This window comes from Giraffa tippelskirchi, chromosome 7, assembly GCF_054371585.1.
Source record: "Giraffa tippelskirchi isolate mGirTip1 chromosome 7, T2T-mGirTip1v1.2.pri, whole genome shotgun sequence".
Lineage (NCBI taxonomy): Eukaryota > Metazoa > Chordata > Mammalia > Artiodactyla > Giraffidae > Giraffa > Giraffa tippelskirchi.
The window spans coordinates 127,780,596-127,800,000 of record NC_137281.1 but is presented as its reverse complement, the minus strand read 5'-3'; the positions used below and the strand labels follow the sequence as shown (position 1 = coordinate 127,800,000).

The following is a 19,405-nucleotide window of genomic DNA, read 5'->3' as shown; positions in this document are numbered from 1 at the left end:
TACTCATGGCATTTTTTTGGTCCCATCTTTCCTCCCTTGGTTCATAGACAAACATACCTATTTTTGGTTGTGTCCGTAAGTGATCATCACAGTATGATTTTTCATGGACTTAGAGTGAATAAGAGGCTCTATACATTAAAGCTTTTCCGTTTCTTAGGGAGCTTTATTCTACAGAGTGTTCCTGTAGAAAATGTTTTTTACTTGAAAGACTGTGGATCACTTTTCAAACGTGGAATTGTCTTATCTGAAATACATTCCTACCTGTGCTGAAAGACATAGGTATAATCAATGCCTTGATCATAAGGACAATCTTTATCAAAAGTGCCTTAGATCCCCAGGAGCCTGAGGGGATGAGAGAGAAGGCCTTTACTAGTGTCAATGTGATCAGGAGCTCAGCCCCCTTGTGGACCAGGCACGAAGGAAGGTTTCAGCAAACTGCCTTGGAATCCCTCTAATCCCTTCTGTGTTTTCAGCATCAGATAATTAACATATTTCTAGATTCAAGTCACTGTAGTTCAACTGATGCCTTTAGGTTCTGCAGCCTCTTAGGTTTAGTGTCACTGTGAAGATTGAAAGCTAGAACATACCAGGTGGTAAATTAGTTAATGAGGATTCTTTTATCGAGTATATTGGCTATCAAAATTGATTGGAAATTGAATTCACCTTCCTCACTGCCCTGCAGCAAGGTTTGTCAATGACGGATAGTCTCTCAGAAGCTGCTTAGGAAAATCAAAGTCAGATTTACCAGTGGTATTCAGATGCAGTCTGTAAATACCATGAGGCAGGGTCCTTGTATCCTTGAGTAATCTAGCTCCCTGCAGACTGGAGAGATCAGAGATGGTGCTCTTCTTTTTATGTTAACGTGTGTGTTATAGAGAAGTGTCTCATGTTGCTGCCCATGTCATTTAATACATGACAAACATATAACTTTTACTTTAATATTTTTCAAAAATGTAAAAGTTTTTGCTGAGATAATTGGAGATGCACATGCAGCTGTAAGAAATAGCACAGAGAGATGGAGTGTGCGCTTTGCCCAGTTTCCCGCAGTGGTAACACTTTGGAAAGTCCTAGTATTATTCAATATCACAACCAGGATATTGACATTGATATGACCCACTGATCTTGTTCAGATTTCCTCTGTTTTTACTCGTACTCTTGTGAATAGGTGTGCGTGCAGGCATGTGTGTACCCATGTATTAATATTTAGTTGATACAGCTTTATCTACTTGTGCAGGTTCGTATAGCCACCCTCACAATCAGTGACACTGAACAGTTCCATCAACACTAGTATCTTCTGTGTTGCTCTTTTAGAGCCATGGGCTTCCCTGGTGGCTGAGACGGTAAAGAATCCACCTGCAATTCATGAGACTGGGGTTCAGTCTCTGAGTTGGGAAGATCCCCTGGAGAAGGGAATGGCAACCCACTCCAGTATTCTTGCCTGGAGAATCCCATGGATAAGAGGAGCCTGGCAGCCTGTGGTTCATAGGGTCGCACAGAGTTGGACACAACTGAAGTGACTTAGCATGTTGAAGGACACCTGACTGGTTTCCAGTTTTTGGCTATCATGAATAAAGCATCTATGAATATTTGTGTGCAAGTTCTGTGTGAATGTCAGATTTCATATCTCTGGAATAAATGCCCAACTCATAAAACTTTTTAGGAGTAACTGAAGTAGTAAAATTTTCATGCTGTCTTACAGAAGAAAAGTGAAAGTGAAAGTCACTCAGTCGTGTCCAGCTCTTTGCGACCCCATAGACTATACAGTCCATGGAATTCTCTAGGCCAGAGTACTGGAGTGGGTAGCCTTTTCCTTCTCCAGGGGATCTTCCCAACCCAGGGATCGAACCCAGGTCTCCCACATTGCAGGCGGATTCTTTACCAGCTGAACCACCAGGGAAGCCCAAAAATACTGGAGTGGGTAGCCTATCCCTTCTCTAGCAGATCAAACTGGGGTCTCCTGCATTGCAGGTGGATTCGTCACCACCTGAGCTACCAGGATTCTCCAGGCAAGAATACTGGAGAGGGTTGCCATTTCCTTCTCCTGGGGATTGCTACAACCCAGGGATTGAACCTGGGTCCCCTGTATTGCAGGCAGATTCTTTACCATCTGAGCCACAAGGGAAGCCTGCCTTACAGAAGATACTTTCTTCTAAAAGATGAGCCACTTCAGCTTGTGTAGAGATGCAGACTTGTAGACATGTATATTATTTCCATCTTGTCGTAGGTGAACAGAGAATGTTTTTCCATGAAAATAATTTGAATTTCAGTTCATTATATAGATGTTTCATGGGGAAATGAGGTAAAAGAACAAAAAGGATGTACACACAGCGTTATCACTAATTGGTTTGCCTTCTCACCTGTCAACTCTCCAGTTATTTGAAGTATCTCCATTGTTACCATTTTGCATTATAATCATCTATTTACATGCAAGGTAACCCCCACTCCAGTGAATTCTCAATTTCTTGAGAGGTGGGTTCCTGTCTTAATGATCTCAGTAATGCAGGGCAGGTATTTAACACACACTTCTTAAAGAATCTATCTCTTTTTTGCACAGGACAGTTTACAAGTCATCTAATATGTTTAATTTTCATGCAGCTAATTTGATAAAAAATAGCAAAAGTGTACGTTAATATCTGTCAACTATGCTATTATCATCTTAAATATAGGAAAACTCCTAAGACCATGCTTCAGAGAAAATTGGCGAGTGGTTTAATGTTTGTTAGGATGAAGGGAATTTATCAACGACAAAAGTGATATAATCTACTATTTCACATGAGAGAAAATAAATTAGGAATTCACCTTTTCTATGAGTAATATCAAAGAATGATACAACCCAAAATTTAGCTCAAACCTACATTTTGTAGTGGGATTAGAGCATATGTGACATTTTAAAATATTTTACATTTTGACAGTTGAAAGGTACTCAATATTACTAAAATTCAGGTTTATTCAGGTATGACTTCAGCAATTTTCTTTGAAAGCTGTAAGAGGCAGGAAGAGATTCAGAAATCTAGGATAAGTTTATTTTACCATCAGTGGTTTGAGTTTGATATTTTATTTTAAACATCATGATGCATTCCTGGTGTTAATATCATAGCCTTTGTATATTATACTGCTTCGGTCCTCACTTAAGATGGTAAGGCCCAATGGTCCTGGAGCCTAGAGTTCCCTTTATTTATAAAAATAAATTTAACTTTATTGTTATTAGTTTCCAGTCATGCTGGAGGGCTTGCAGGATCTCAGTTCCCTAATCAGGGATTGAATCCAGGCCACTGCAGTGAAAGAACAATGAAATAATTATGCAGCTATTTAAAACTATAAATGTGAACTTCTTCCATAACTCTTTTATTTGTAAAAGTAACAATATTTAATAATTCTTTTATGATCTCTCCTGTTCCTACTCTACTAGGCGTACATATTGATACATAAAACTGCCAAATGACAGGAAGGTTAGAAAACTTAGGTTTTGAATAATATAAAAAAATTAATTACCCAAAGTAGTCCATACATTCTGATGTGCTTTGATATGGAAAATTGTCCTTTTCTTTAAAATTTGACAAATGTTATATCAAGGAGATTATAGGTTCCCCCTTATGTGTAGATTAGAGAGAAATTGTAAACTCTTCCGTTCTTGACATCTTTTCTATTATATTTTGGAGAGTTTAAATTGGTACGCTAATACATGACATTGTTTTAGAAGCAGCAGCAATTTATAGTTAGGTTGAAGCAAGTTCTTGTAATAATGACAGGCGAGGTTCAGCACTAATCCATGGGGATCTATGCAACATGGCAAACAATACACTTTCCAAGACGTGTTTGAATTATGAATCCAATGGTGGGCGGTCTCTCAGTTCTGTGCAGAATAGCTTTGGTGTGAGTTGATGGAGCATTTTGTACCTGGGATTCAGAACTTTTATGAAGGCCAATACCCTGAAACTCATTCAAGCAATAAATTCACTTGTCTTTGAGTTTACAAGGCAATAAACAGTGAAGGCCTTTGACCTTAACATTTACTGAATACATTTGCAGCAGTTGTGTTTATTGACAACTATTTATAGGGAAGCATTGGGCACTGAATTTCTTAAGGGGAGGAAAAGATCTTGTGGGTCTTTTTTAAAAAATAAAAACTCGTGAATTTAATTTTTGGCTATTAGACAGATTTTGAGTTTTGGAGTTGGGATTTGATTCTAACTACATGCAAATCATGCTTTGGGAATTTCTTATGATAAAACTATGGGGGAATTTATTCATCTTGGGATACATTATGCATTTTGAGTTTCATGAATTAAAGACATGAAAGTAAAAGAGGAATCCTTATTATTGAAATAATTGCTATGCCATGAAAAATGCAGTCTGTAGCTCTTCTTTCTTCCTGAAACCTGGGAGGGATTACTATTGCTCCACATTACAGATGGGAAATTGGGTGCAAAGCAATCAAGCAAGAGTTTTGTTTCTTAGAAGGAGAGTCATAATGATGGGTGAATTAGAAAAGATGCTGCAGGTACCTTGGGATACAGGGCAACATGTCTCCATCATGGAAAAAGGTCATTTTTACTCAAAGAGAGTCCTCTGAGCCAACTTTTCACCATCGACTCAACCACAGTTACATCCCACCAGAAGGAAGCATGTACCTATAATGGCCAAGGAAAGCAGGTAACCTCTTCTCATCGTGCTATTTGAACATATTTGAAATAGGGAGAAATCCCTTGTTGACTTTGGTGGGACTCGTGCCTTGGAGAACACGATGTGCTGATCATTATCTCAACATCTGGTGATAGTGGGAGTATTTGAGAGGGCAGTTAACAGAGTCCATTCCTCCTAGATTCCACAGTAACACTGACACCACACTCTTAGTAGATGAATTCTGCAATAACAGTGCTTGGCAGCCTTGCAGTTAGCTTAAAAAACGTCGGCTCACAAAATTCTTTGCAAGTTTTCTTCTCACAGAAGGAGCGAACTGTGAGAAAAACAAAAGAAGTATGTGTTTTTTGGGTTATGTTGTCATTTCGTATTAGACAATGCATCTGTGGACCCCCTCCATTGGCTATGACTGCATTTATGCCCATTGTCTTGGATCTGGGCTTCTGCATCTGTCTTAACAGGCTGTGAAAGAAAAGTTATGTTTCATCTGTTTGTCAAGGGAAGTGGGGTAAGATTGGGTTGGTTTAGCTAGTTAAATCTGGTGTTATGATGTTGATGGTTAATGGTTCTAGTTAGCTCTGCTGAGAGAAAAATATGTGTTTCAATGACACAGGCCACTCTCTTATAAATGTGGTCATTGTTTGGGGAGTTGAGGAATGGTATGAGTGACTCAGGACAGTTCATTTATTGAGACTGGAAAATAATAGAGTATAATCTGCAAAAATACTGTATCACGATGCTGTACATCAGAAACTAATATAAAGTTTTAAATCAAATATACTTCAATTTAAAAAAAGACTACTAAGGCAAGAAAAAAATTATGCATTCAACTTAAAAAAAAAAGACTGAAAAGGTGATTGTCAGAGCAGGTGCTACTGTTAGAAATCAATTAGTGAGGTTAAAGACCCATAACTGGAGTCACTTATTTCATAGAACACAGAATTTTGCACTTTCCTTTTCATAATCATCCTATACTCTGTGTTTGATAATTATGCCAACTTTATGGTCATATTCAATATAACATTTCAATAGTCATGTCCCATTGAAATCAATTTCATCTCAACTTTGTCACTTTGGGCTCTGGCCCATAATTGAAGACAACGCTCCACATGGAGCCATGGTGTAGTGCAATGATATTAGTTGGGCAAAGCAAGTAGCTGCTTTCTAAGGTTATCATGTGTAATTCCTTTTTCCAGTTTAAGAACATATCTTGTTTTAAACAATTTTTGAAAGGCAGCCAAAGAAAAGGTTGGCTCAGATATGCCCTTACCAGCCTTGTTTACGGGATATAGTGTTCCACGATTGGAGGAAGATGATAAAGAAAAGCTGGCTTTGGGTGATGTGTAGAAATATGTGTTCATGTATTTAAATTCCATGGAAGAGTAAAGCCCAAAGAGAAAGACTGAATAGAAAAACATTACAATAAGATTATTGATTACTATCTTATATTCAATTACAGGTAAGAGTGAAGTTCTAATAGCCAGCTGTTAGTGAGAAGAGCACGTTAGTAAGAGCTACCTAACAGAGGACTAAATGGCATCACTGAAAAAAAACAACAACAACAAAATCCTTTTTCTTTTATATTGGAGTTTAGCCAATTAACAATGTGGGGATAGTTTCAGGTGGCCAACAAAGGGACTCAACCATACATATACATGTATCCATTCTCCCCCAAACTCCTCTCCCATCCGGCCTAAGTGGCATCACTTTTGATGAACTGAAGTTGAGGCAAGAATATGAAAAATGACATGAAGATTTACAGGACTTCTATTTCCTTCCCTGATCACTCTTATCAAATATGCAGGCAAACAAAGTTTTCTTTGAAAGCCAGTTTCTCAAGGGAGGCAAAATTGTTTTTGTGATCCAACTGATTTTATATTAACTCTGGGGGCACTCACTCCAAAAATGGAAAGCTTAACTGAACAAACCAGGAACTCCCTGAAACAACTTGAAACTTCCCAGAAAGTGGTGCACGCAGCCTTGTGTCAGAAACAAACAGAAAACAAACCAACAGGCTGTGGAAACTTGTTTGTTGAGCAGCGAGAGGGAAATGCCCTCAGCCAGACAGTCTAAACACAGGAATGTTGGGCAAGAGATCAGACCCGCAGTCGGAAGGGGAGAAGAGGCCGATAAGGCTGCAAAGAAAGCAGTGTCAGTCACCAAAACTGGTTTCAGAAGTAAAGCGAGGAGGGCCAGGATGTTTTTGATACGATCACATTGTGCCGCTAAATCCTGGCACACACCACATCACAGGAGCTCTGACTAAGAGGCACCCGCTAAATAACCCCGCATGCGCATGCGCCAATATGGAGCCTACCAAGTGGTGCTTTGGTGCGAAATGAAACACGTTCTCCTTCTCATTGAATGTAAAGCAGTCTTCCTCCTTCTCAACAGGATGTCTCCCCTTTGTAGTCAGTGCCAACAGGTTGGTTGTATAACTAGGGTTATGGATGATCCACATTTTGAATTCAAGACATGAGGCTTATTTCCAGATGTTAGTAGGGAGATGGATTTTTGTGAAACGGGTATTTTTTTTTTTTATGGCCTGGCTTACCCTTTCATCGAACGTAGGAGTACGTCAGTGAGCTTCTAGACAAGATCTTTTCATGCTTCTCTTTCTCCTCTTAGTTTCTTGGAAGTGTAACTGTTACTTCTGGAGGAAGATGGCAGCTTTGAATGCTTCCTGTGCCTTTATGAGTTTCTAGGATGTTAGTTCATGGCCCAGCTTCTACTGTGCCCATGAAGATAAGAGGTGAGTACCGGGGGGTTTCCAGGTGCGCCTTGCCTCTCTCAGAATCTCCCTTCATCACTTCTGATTCTGCCCACCGGGGACACAAATATGAAACACCACATGCTGATTTACTATTTTACTACTATAAAATGCATTTCAGGGTGTTCTGAGGCTTGTTTTTGGCCAACCTCAGTGTAGTGTTGCTGATGCGGAGGTGTTCAGGTGTAAGCATGTGGAAGCCGAACATGGCTGCTGAGTGGGAATTGTCAGTAAGTGGAAATCAGTGGCGGATACCTTAGCCTTTTTTCTTGTTCAACATTAATCTCAGGACTACGTTTATAGGCTGATTCCAGATGTGCTTGACTCCAAGGCTGAGTTTTTTGAGGTGACAGGTGGTGTGTTTACCTCAGCAGAAAGAAGGTCAAATTGTATTATAGATCTCAGGGCAAAAGTCTGACTATCCCAGGGGAATGCCTGGGCTCATTTGGCTGCAATCTGGCCCAGAAGTTTTGGAGAGCGCTCACCCCTGGGAGTGGGGAAGAGGTGTCATTCTCAACGGCTGCGATAGAGGTCGCAGCTTGAAAGGAAAGTGCTCCATTGGGGAAGTGAAACTTGAGCTTCTAACGTGGTGTCCCCCAGGGTCATTCCTCTCGGCGCACCGCTCTAAACTGCTGGCTGGCTCCTGGTGTTGTTATTCTGCAGCCATGGTATTTGGTGAGCTGTGTTTTTAGGAACACTTAATTGGTTTGACCTGCCCTATTACTTCTTACATGAAGGGGAGCATTCCAGGAATAGAGCTCTAGACTCTTGCCTGGCAAACTTGAAAAATGTACAGACCTCCTTTAAAGGGACAACATTGCCTTTGTGCATCTCTTGTGTTGACTTCTATCCTTTTTCTTATTATACTCTATATACACATAAAGTTGGATGTACGTTCCTAATGTTTAGAAAACCTATACTATTCAAAATAACAGTATTAATCAAATAGCATGGATGATGTCATTTTGCATAAGCCCTGATTCATAGTAGAAACACAAACCTGAGATTCAGTCTCATATTTAATTTGCTGTTTTAACTTCAGTGATGCTAGTTCAGAGAATTTCTGTGCATGCAAGTGAGTTTTAGGAAAAAGATTGGTAACTTCAAGACAAAGATAGTTTAGAAACTCAGACTTTATATTAAACCTAAAATTTACTAAAAATAAGTATTCAAATGCCACTTTTAATGAGGCATCAGTTAATTGTGAGGTGTTTTCTGCACTAGAATGTCAGACTAGCATCACAGTGGATTGACCTCTGCATCAAATGGGTATCTGGTTCAAAGACTGTTGAAGTTGGGACTAGAAATATTCTTTATGGGTTAGTTGTTATTATGGTAACAAAGTGGTACAGTTATGTACAAAGGCAGGGACCACCCACCACTTTAGCTTGCATTGCAAATGGAATACAGACTGTTATGGCAAAGGTTCTTTTGAGCACTGTATGCCTGTATTGCTACGTTTCTTGCAATGACTCAGTTCCTCCACCAGTGTTTTTAAATGTGAAGTACCAGGGCTTCCCTGGTGCTCTTGTGATTAAGAATCTGGCTTGCAGTGTAGGGGACATTGGTTCAATCCCTGGTTTGGGAAGATCCCACATCCCACGAGGCAACTAAGCCCTTGCACCACAACTAGTGAGTCCATGTTCTAGAGCCCATGAGCTGCAACTACTGAGCCCACCTGCTGCAACTACTGAAGCCTGTGTGCCCTGGAGCCTGTGCTCCATAACAAGAGAATCCACCACAATGAGAGAAGTCCACGTACCACAACTAGAGGGTAACCCCTGCTTGCTACAACTAGAGAAAACCAGGATGCAGCAACAAAAACTCAGCATAGCCAAAAATAAAAATAAATATATAAATTAAACACACACACACACACATTAAATGTGAAGTACCAGGCATGGACACAGGTGGATCACATATTATGGAAAGGTAGAAGCAGGCTTGGTCATCCCAGAGTAGGATTCAGTTGTAAAGCACCAGAAAATGACTCAGAATTTGCTTATGTTACATATTTGGGATTTTTGTCATGTGAAAAAAAAAAGAAGTAAAAAGTCCAGTAAAGCACAATAACCAAAAAGTGGAAACAACCTACATGTCCATTAAAGGATGAATGGATAAATAAAACATAGTATTAATATATCCATACAATGGAATATTATTCAGCATGAAAAAGGAAGGAAATTCTGACACATGGATCAACATGGATGATCCTTGAAGACACGCTGAGCGAAACGAGTCAGTCACAAAAGGACAAATACTGATTCCACCTAGGTGAGGTACCTAGAGTAGTCAGTTTCTGAGACAGGAAGTAGAGTAATTGTTGCTGGGAGCTGGGAGGAGAGAGTAACAAGGAGTTAGTGCTTAGCGGGTATAGAGTTTCTATTTGGGAAGATGGAAAATTTCAGGAGCTGAATGGTGGTGGGGGTTGCACAACAAAGTGAATGGACTTAATGCCACTGAGCTGTACACTTAAAAATGGTTAAAATGGTAAATTTTATGTTATGTATATTTCACCAGAATAGAAAGATGCTGACAGCAATTTCAGACACCCAGGAGTGCCATAGTCTGAGAAACACTGCTCTGGACTGTGGTCACCCAATGTAAGTCTGGGCACCAGGGCCAATCAGCTGTCCTTGGGGAAAGAGGAAAAGATAGGCAGTGGTACTAGGATTTCAGAAAGCTAAGTTTACCAATTAAAAAAGTTTTCATTTATTCTAGGCTTATGTTTATGCCACTTTTGGGGGGGGCTGCTTAAAATCTTCCTTTTGTGAAATGAGAGTAGCAGTTGCTGATGATGACTGTTTTTCTCTAAGGCACTGACTTAGCAAAGTACAAGTAGTTGGGAACACCACATTGCTTCCCCCAGTTAAGAGGTTATTTAAAACACCAATTAGTGAAATCCCCAAATCTTAGAACTGCTGCTTTTAAAAACTGGCATGTGGTCCTTTTATTCCTCCCCATTTTGATGGCTATACTTACTTAAGGTGCAATGAATAGGAGAAAAATTATAGCTTAGCATTCTAGAGCCAGATTCTACCGTCTCCCTTAGCGGCCTTTGCAAAACATAAGGACCTGTACAGATGTAAGCCGTTGTTAACTCTCTTTCAATATTTATTGAACACCTATGGTAGGCTTGGGGAAACAAAGATGAATAAGGTTTGGTCCCTGCCCTGGAGGAGCCCATGGCTCAGTGAGGGGGCGGGGGCAGTCACATAACCAACTATAACACAACGTGATAAATTCTGTCACAAGTGGACGGACAAAGTGCTGCGGGAGAACAAAGGAGTGGGTAGTAAAGCCGTAACATTATCCCAATGTTTTACAACTTTTATAGTAAAGAAATATATTGTCTAAGACTTGAAGTCAAACCTTTTGGCTGAGAGGTGGGCCCATTTCCCCTCATCTTGACCCCACATTGGAAAACAAATCATCCCCACAGGACCTGGGCAGATGCAGATGAATTCAGGGTGAGGATCTGTGACGGAAGGCAAGTTTGCAGGGATAGCATATATCAAGGCTCAAGCATGTCAGAGGGGAGGGTGAAGGGCTCATGAGACGGGTGGACCAGACAAGAATCAGGGTGGCCCAGACTCCAGAGAACAGAGAAAAGCAGGAGGGCTACATGCCAAGCCCATAAAAGGACCCCAAGTGGCAAAAGAGCAGGAGGACAGCTGGGGTACATTATTAAGAACTGAGTTGATTACTGAAAATAAAAGAGGGAAAATAATAAAGACAGTGTTTCTGCAGGGAAAATAACAAAAGACTGTGTTCATCGAAGGGTTTCTGTGTTCTAGGCCCTATGCTAACATCTGTTTTATTTAATCTTTGCAGGAATGCTGGGGATATTAATACAGCTATCGTCCTCATTTTCAGTCAGCTCAGTTGTATCCGACTCTTTGAGACCCCATGGACTGCAGCACGCCAGGCCTCCCTGTCCATCACCAACTCCCGGAGTTTACTCAAACTCACATCCATTGAGTCGGTGATGCCATCCAACCATGTCACCCTCTGTTGTCCCCTTCTCTTCCTGCCTTCAACCTTTCCCAGCATCAGGGTCTTTCCCAATGAGTCAGTTCTTAGTATCAGGTGGCCAAAGTATTGGAGTTTCAGCTTCAGCATCAGTCTCTCCAATGAATATTCAGGACTGATTTCCTTTAGGATGGACTGGTTGGATCTCCTTGCAGTCCAAGGAACTCTCAAGAGTCTTCTCCAACACCACAGTTCAAAAGCATCAATTCTTCAGCACTCAGCTTTCTTTATAGTCCAACTCTCACATCCATACGTGACTACTGGAAAAATCATACCTTTGACTAGACAGACCTTTGTTGGCAAAGTAATGTCTCGCTTTTTAATATGCTGTCTAGGTTGGTCATAGCTTTTCTTCCAAGGAGCAAGTGTCTTTTAATTTCATGGCTGCAGTCACCATCTGCAGTGATTTTTAGAGCCCCCAAAATAAAGTCTGTCACTGTTTCCATTGTTTCCCAGTCTATCTACCATGAAGTGATGGGACCAGATGCCATGATCTTAGTTTTCTGAATGTTGAGTTTTAAGCCAACTTTTTCACTCTCCACTTCACTTTCATCAAGAGGCTCTTCAGTTCTTCTTCGCTTTCTGCCATAAGGGTGGTGTCATTTGCCTATCTGAGGTTATTGATATATCTCCTGGCAGTCTTGATTCCAGCTTATGCTTCATCCAGCCCAGCGTTTCTCATGATGTACTCTGCATATAAGTTAAATAAGCATTTTACAGATGGGATAACTGAGGCTTAGGCTTCTAACTTGCCCCAGATCACAATAGTTGGACACTCTAGAGGTAGAGCTAGGGTTTGACCCCAGACCTGCAGGACCGCAAAACTCATCCTCTCCAGTCTTACCTCTGACACCAGAGTCAGCACCCTCCCACCTTCCAGCTGAATGTCTCCAGCTGGATATGCCACAAGCTCCTCACAGTTAACATGTGAAAGCAAAATTGACGCCTCCGCTGTCCACTGTGGCCCGCCTCCCTGTTTCTCTTCTCTCAGGCTTAAAGCCCCAGCTTGTTCTTCCTTTGTACTACTTCCTTGCCACATCCAGAGGCTGCCTGGGTTTCTTGGCATCTGACCCAAACTTTCCATTCGTATTGCCACGGCTGCAGGCCAGCCCCTGTGCTGCCTCTCACCTGCTAATTTGTCCTGGGCTACTAGTCTCCACCATCGTCAATTAACGAGAACTCTGCTGCCAGATAAAGCTGATTTTAATGCTCGGCTCTGATTACATCACTCTCTGCTCAAAATTTAATATATGAATAATAACAATGGATTTCTTCCTATGGACTTACAAGAACGTTCAGCCTCTTTAGTTAGTCATTCAAAACTTTAAATAACCTTCCTCAGTCCAACTTTCCAGAGTTAAATTGCATTGTTACTTTCACATCCCCTTTTGCCCCTTAGATGCTTTTATTCCAAGCAGACTCTTCCTAATACCTTACCCTTTACCTATATGCCTTTATTCATGTGCTACTGTTTGCCTGAAATGTGCTCTCCATCACCTCTCCCTGCTGACATTCTAACTGTTGTTCTGGGTTCGTTTCAGATGCCAATTCTTCCCTAAGGATACCCCTCTTATCCCTCTTGGGACTGACCTCTCTTGAAATGCTGGTGTAAGCATACTGTGTTAGGCAATAGTTCCATGTTGACTTTTACCTCATATATACTTGCCTTAACTCTTTTCATTAGATTTTGACTTCCTGAAGATAGAGGTCTTGTCTTATTCATAATTTGGTTCTCCTTATGGCCTATGCATTGAAGGAATAAATGGGGTTGGAAGAGGTTGGCAGATGGAAAAATGGGGAGCTGAGAGAAAACTGGCTTCTAGCCACATCATCCATGGTTTAGATGCCCTGAGAATTTTTCCTGAAGAAATAACTCCAACTTCATCCATGTAATTTTTAGGTTTTGCTTTGCTGCTATCAAATCACATTCTTTTCTCTTTCTTCTGCATCCCATCATTCTCTCTTCATTCTCTTTTACTCTCTCAGAAACTGTTCCACCTTTTAGGATTAAATCAACTCTTTCCAATCATTCCAGAAACTCATTTATACTTATTTTAAGAGTTTATGTTTGGCGGTGGCGAACGCAGCAGGCCCTCGAGGGAGCCCCGGCCCTGCGAGCCCCCTGCTCCTCGCTCCTCTCCGCAGACCCGCGCGGCGTCAGCCCGCCCGTACTCGCTGAGTCTGCCCCCGCGGCCGCTGCCGTGCGGCCTGCGTCGCCTCCCGTAGTTCCCTGACAGGTTACGGCCGCCCGCCTCCTGCGCGTCGCCTCCGCCGCCCTCGGCGACACGGCCGGCCGGTGGCGGCTTCTCGCGCGACCCCGGGCGGGAGCCGGCGGCCTCCGCGGGAGCCGAGGGCCGGGCCTGGGCGGCGGCGCGGCGGCGACGCGGACGCTGAGCGTATCGGGGAGAGCGCAGAGCAGCTCAGAAGATAAAATAACAGTCCACTTTATAAACCGTGATGGTGAGACATTAACAACCAAAGGAAAAGTTGGTGACTCTCTGCTAGATGTTGTGGTTGAAAATAATCTAGATATTGATGGTTTTGGTGCATGTGAGGGAACCTTGGCTTGTTCTACCTGTCACCTCATCTTTGAACAGCACATATTTGAGAAATTGGAAGCAATCACTGATGAGGAGAATGACATGCTTGATCTGGCATATGGGCTAACAGATAGATCGCGGTTGGGCTGCCAGATCTGTTTGACAAAGGCTATGGACAATATGACTGTTCGAGTACCTGATGCCGTGTCTGATGCCAGAGAGTCCATTGATATGGGCATGAACTCCTCGAAGATAGAATAAATAGGAATATTTTCACAACATTTTACCTATTTTTATAATTATTATTTCTTAATGTAATTAAATGAGAACATGAATGAATGGAAAAAAAAAAGAGTTTATGTTTTACATATTCTAAAAATACTCTTACCATCTTGTCGCATTTAGATTTGGGCAATTTCAATTTGTGGTCATGTGTCCTTGTCCTGTATCCTCTAGTTATCTCTTTACCAAGGGCAGGGCTGTTGTGTGGAGCAACATCAGGTCACAACATCACTAGCCTCTATAGATAGTGTTCTCTGAAGTTGAGCAGTGCTCAGCCTGCTCAACAGTATGTGGCAGTCTTGATTGCAGATCCATGAAAGGCAGGTGCATGTTTGCTGCTTTCTGGTCACTTCATAAGATCATCATGGGCTCACTTGGACCCTGGGTGTCTCCAGAGGGGTTGAATGGGAAGCCAACTGCATGCTGGTTTCTCCAACCACTCTTGAGTTTCAGGAGATCAGGCTCCTGTTTGGACATCTGGCCCTTGTCTGGTCTGTTACTGGACATGCAGAGACTCCACGGACTATCAAAGTAACCACTGGGAGCCTGAGAAAGCACTTGCAGGTGCTAAATTTCCCATTTGAATCTTCAGATTGGCATCAAGAGGAGAAAATACTTGGAACCCAACAGCATTGCCAATTATGAGAAGTTGGTTGTGGCCTTTGTGTCAAAATTATGTGCTTGTTTAAGCCCTGGGTACTATAGTGATTGGTCCTGTGTAAACACAAAGACAAATGATGCTTTGTATTAGTCTACCACCTGTGCCTGTCAAGTTACCTAATCGCCCCTTTGCAAGCCTGCTTCTCATGGAATAAATGTACCAGGCAGTGTAATGAGATGTTTCCCCTTTGAGCTTTGGGACTGCTTACTCCCATATGGGATGCCTAGCTCTCTGAATTCCAGGACAACTAGGGACGGGGCTTTCCTGCAGAGGAGGCATGATGTGCAATATTCTTGGAACTCAATGTGAGTTTGAAAGGAAAAATGACCCAGAGGAGGACAAGCAAGAATAGACAGCCCATTAGCAGCCGAACCATATGACAAAGTAAAAAGCAACTTCAGAGCTGTCAGCACAGCAGCTGGGGGATCATGCCAAGAAGCCAGATGCTGCTGCTAAAAGATTATTTTCCACAAAGTTTGGGCCTGTGATGTTCATCTCAGCCCCATGTGTGGCCTTGGGCATGGGGCTTTATTGCTGGATGAAATAAAGAAGGTGAGGAGAAGCAGTGGGGGAGGGGGCATTGCGTATCCTCCTGGGGGCTGTCTTACAAACTTGAAGCAGACAATAAGAAGTGGAAATCCTGTTCATTATAACTTACCAACATTATTAGGAGTTTGAACTCCATACATACCCCCTGTGCAAGGTGTTTATTTGGAAAACTACCTAACAAGTGGCCTATTTTAATTTGGAACTGGATGAGTTGGTGAGATCTCACTGCTGGCTCATCCTATCTGACCTTCTAGCTTTTTTTCTTGTGGTCCCAGGAGTATTCATATGTTTGGAGTCTTCTGGTATTGATCTTTGTCCCTGATAAGTGGAATTTGTTTTCATTTTACAGGTGAGTGAACTGAAAAGAATCATACCAACTTAGAGGAATTCAAAATGGCTTGCTTAAAGTTATTCCATTTGACGTCTTGAGGCATAGAACTTCCTGAGTGCTGAAGTCTTTTTCTCAGCACTTACCACTAGACTGCATTTTCCCACTGTTCCCTCTACTTGTTTTACTCCCCCAGATTCACCTGTTTCCTTCACGTGGTCTCTCCTTTTCCCCCACACCATGGACTAATGATATATGAAACCAGTGTATTTTCTTTCATACCCAGAAGACTACTGGAGAGGTCATTTCTTGACTTTTTGGAAGAGAGAAGCAATTTTTTTTTTTTTTTTTTAAAGATTATTTGTACTGGAGAGAATTTGTGGAAACTGGCTGAATCCTTTAAAAAATCTCAAGGTCTGAGGGGATGATTCTTTCTGCATCAGGCAAATAGAGCAGTCTGAAGATAAATTCTAGAAATTAAGTTTGATGCATTTCCTTAATATCTTGGGGGATGAGAGTACTTTACCTCCAGGTAGGGGAGCTGGGTTGAAGGATAGCCTCTCTTGGTTTATTCCCCTCACTGAAGGAGAGCAGATAATGGACTAAGGTTATTGTATTACCTAAAATGCAGATTCCCTGTGGCTGGTAAGGAGTGTGGCTCTACCTTGAAACATTTTTATGTGGTTGGGATAGTTTGACGATCCTGGGGTTTGCTAGTCAGGCCATTGAGCACCTGGGGGTGCATTTCAAACAGGCACTAGGAGGCATTTTCCTCATTCTTTGTCTCCTATTTCCGAGCTTTTCTTCTGTTATGGAGCAGCAAGGAGATCCCACTGCCTCCCTTAGGTTGGGTTTTCTTAGAAAGCAGAGTCAATGAGAAGAGCTTATGTGCAGGTGGTTCATTTTGTGAGGTATTGTAAGGGATGGGGGTGTTCAAATCATGAAATAGGGAGAGGGGAAAGCCAGGGCAAAGGTAGATTAAAATGGTCACCAATGCAACTGGGACCCAATCCCACTGGGAGTCCTTTGAGTAGCCATGTAATGTGCACCTCAGAGTTATTCACCCAAGGGATAGAAGACAGAAACATTTAACTGCTGCCTCTCCCGCTCCACAGGCCAAGAGTTGTCCCATGAGATTAACTTCCTCACTCTTTCACATTTGTGCACATGTGAGTGTCTTGCACCCCTACTGTGTCAGAGATGCTCCAAGGAAGAACAGAAGTGATCCTGTGTGTAGCTGAGGCAAAGTTGCTGCTGGGCACACCTGGGTGCAGCTGGTTGCCAAAGCAACAGCTGAAGTCGAAGGTGGGCTGAGAGGATGTGAGGTGGAACACAAAGGTATCTGACAGTCCATGCCTCGAAGGAGGTGTGGTCCCAGGCATCTCAGGATGGCCTTGAGATTCAAGGGAAAGCATAGTTCTTGGGCACGTGGCAGGCAGTCTACAAGACTATGTTGACTTTTATCTGTTTCGGGGGCTTCCCTAGTGGTTCAGAGTGTAAAGAATTTGCCTGCAAGGCAGGAGACCCAGGTTTGATCCCTGGGTTGGGAAGGTCCCCTGGAGAAGGAAATGGCAACTCACTCCAGTATTCTTGCTTGGAGAATTCCATGGTCAGAGGAGGCTGGAGGGCTACAGTCCACGGGATTGCAAAGAGTCAGACAAGGCTGAGTGACTGATTCTTACTACTACTTTCCATCTGTTTCATTGATTATTTTCTAAAGTTCTCCTGCTGTGGGCCTATAGGATGCTGTATTCACCCCATCCTCATTGGTTTTAGACACAGGGGTTCAGCCTGTCACTTCCTGCATTGCCCAGTGTTTGAGTCAGGATCCCAACAGCACACTCAAGAGGGTGAGCCAAGAAAAGAGTGTAATCACAGAGTCTAGGTACAGTTTAGGGAAACCAGCAATGGGGGGAAGTCCTACCAGTTTTAGGCTGCAGGAGCGAGAGGAGGGAGCATTGCAGAGCCCTGGGAGCTGTAGTTGTGGCTGGAGTAGAGGCAGCAGGAGGGAAGCCATGACCTTCAGGAGAAAGACCTGGAGACCAGCTGGGGAGCTGGGGAAAGAAATACCTTGATTTCAGTCTCCTCTTGGCATCTGCTCTCCTGCTGGTGCCCCCTACTGGTTGACCCCAGAGGACAAGGGAGCCCGAGATAAACATCCACGTGGTTCAGCCTTTCTGGGCACAGAGCAGAGTCGAGAAGGGTAGAGAGTGGATTTGAAGGGATAAATGGAAGATACCCAGTGAGGCTGGCACACACTGTTGGCAGTTTATGGTTCAGTTTTATATTATTGGGGTTTTGGGTGCTATTCATACCTACTTAAAGGTGACTTGCTTTAGCACAGTAAGGAATCTTTAGCCCTGAGAAATGACTGGCTTACTATTGATCTAGCTTGGGGGGATGTGGCCCAGAGTGTGGCTAGATGGATCACTGTGGGGTTTTAGTACATTCAAAGTTTCTCAGAAAATATTTTTTTAACAATGAGATTAGAGAGACATTTATTTACTGTGTAAAAATCATGCTGGCCCATAAACAAGGAATTGAAGGGGAAAGATGAGATTAAGAAGCAAGTTCATGGTTTGCAAGGGTGGTAAGGAAACTTTTCTCTCTCCTAATTTCCTTTGCTGCTATTTTAATGCAGTTTTTGCAATAAATTAAAAATAAAGAGAAGCCACTAGTTACTTGATGAGCTTGTTTGGACTTCTGGACAACCATGCTGGCTTTACCAAATATCTTGGATAAGAGAAGCTTTCAACATGAATATTTCTTGCCCGAGTCTTGGAAACTTAAACTAGAATCCATGTGAGGTTCATTTAATAGAGCCCTCTAGGTTTTTGAGCATTTTTTCCCATAATTACTTCTGTTTTCTTTATAAGCAGTTTTATGGGGAGTGGAGGGGAGGTATTTTCCTTTACCCCTTCAAGTGGCTTTGTGCCCAGTTCCCAGGTCACTGGATGCACAGAGTGAGATGCAGGCTCTTATACAACTTCAGTTCAGTGGCACATCTAATGTGCTGAGGCCTGTCCTTACTTTGGGGAGGCATAGGGACAAAAGTTGCGTGTTGTGGGGAGCCAGGGCTTCATCAGATCACTGCAAACAGCAGGCGCTTTCCCATCTCACCTCGTCCCTGGTGGGGCTGCTGCTGCACTCAGCAGTCAAAGCTGGCTGTCACTAATATTTATCAGCACACACAGATCAAATGCCAGACTGTGTTTCTAGGACATGACCCTGAGAGGTGGGGATGGGTGGCTTTAATACATCTCCTTCTAACCGCAACTGCAAACCTGACTCCAACATCTTTGGATTGTCATGAGAATTTGCCCTGAGAAAAATGCTTCAGTTGAAAGGCATTGTTTCTGATCTCATAGACTATGACCAGTTGACAAGTTATCTGAGCTGAACTGGCTCAGCTGCCTGGCTTCCAGATGTAAACTGGTGGTTTAGTTTTCCAGTCTCCTGTCACCCCCATCTGCCCAATAAGGACACTTAAGGACACTTTTTTTTTTTTAAGGGAAAATAAATGTCTTGCTAGTTCTTGGCATATATCTGATGTCATCAGGTGGATACTGCATCTGAAGAGAATTTTGTTTGTATGAAACAGA

The 19,405-nt window shown here is 42.5% G+C and overlaps 1 long non-coding RNA gene and 1 pseudogene across 3 annotated transcripts in view; both read left to right on the top strand.

The window, feature by feature from the left end:
- LOC145513344 (uncharacterized) overlaps positions 1 to 13,475 on the top strand; it is a 42,122-nt gene extending 28,647 nt beyond the window's left edge. The window contains exons 2-4 of one of the 2 annotated variants that reach the window (XR_014059320.1): positions 7,270 to 7,393; positions 9,932 to 10,014; positions 11,246 to 13,475. This is a non-coding gene — a long non-coding RNA (uncharacterized LOC145513344). Of the gene's footprint in view, positions 1 to 7,269; positions 9,263 to 9,931; positions 10,015 to 11,245 lie in introns of those variants that run through there. The other variant, XR_014059319.1, reaches the window with a different exon arrangement.
- A 32-nt stretch (positions 13,476 to 13,507) lies between these two features.
- On the top strand, positions 13,508 to 14,263 carry LOC145513850 (adrenodoxin, mitochondrial pseudogene; annotated as a pseudogene). Its single transcript, XR_014059720.1, has 2 exons — positions 13,508 to 13,603; positions 13,681 to 14,263. The product of XR_014059720.1 is annotated as an adrenodoxin, mitochondrial pseudogene (transcript).
- Positions 14,264 to 19,405: the final 5,142 nt, after the last annotated feature.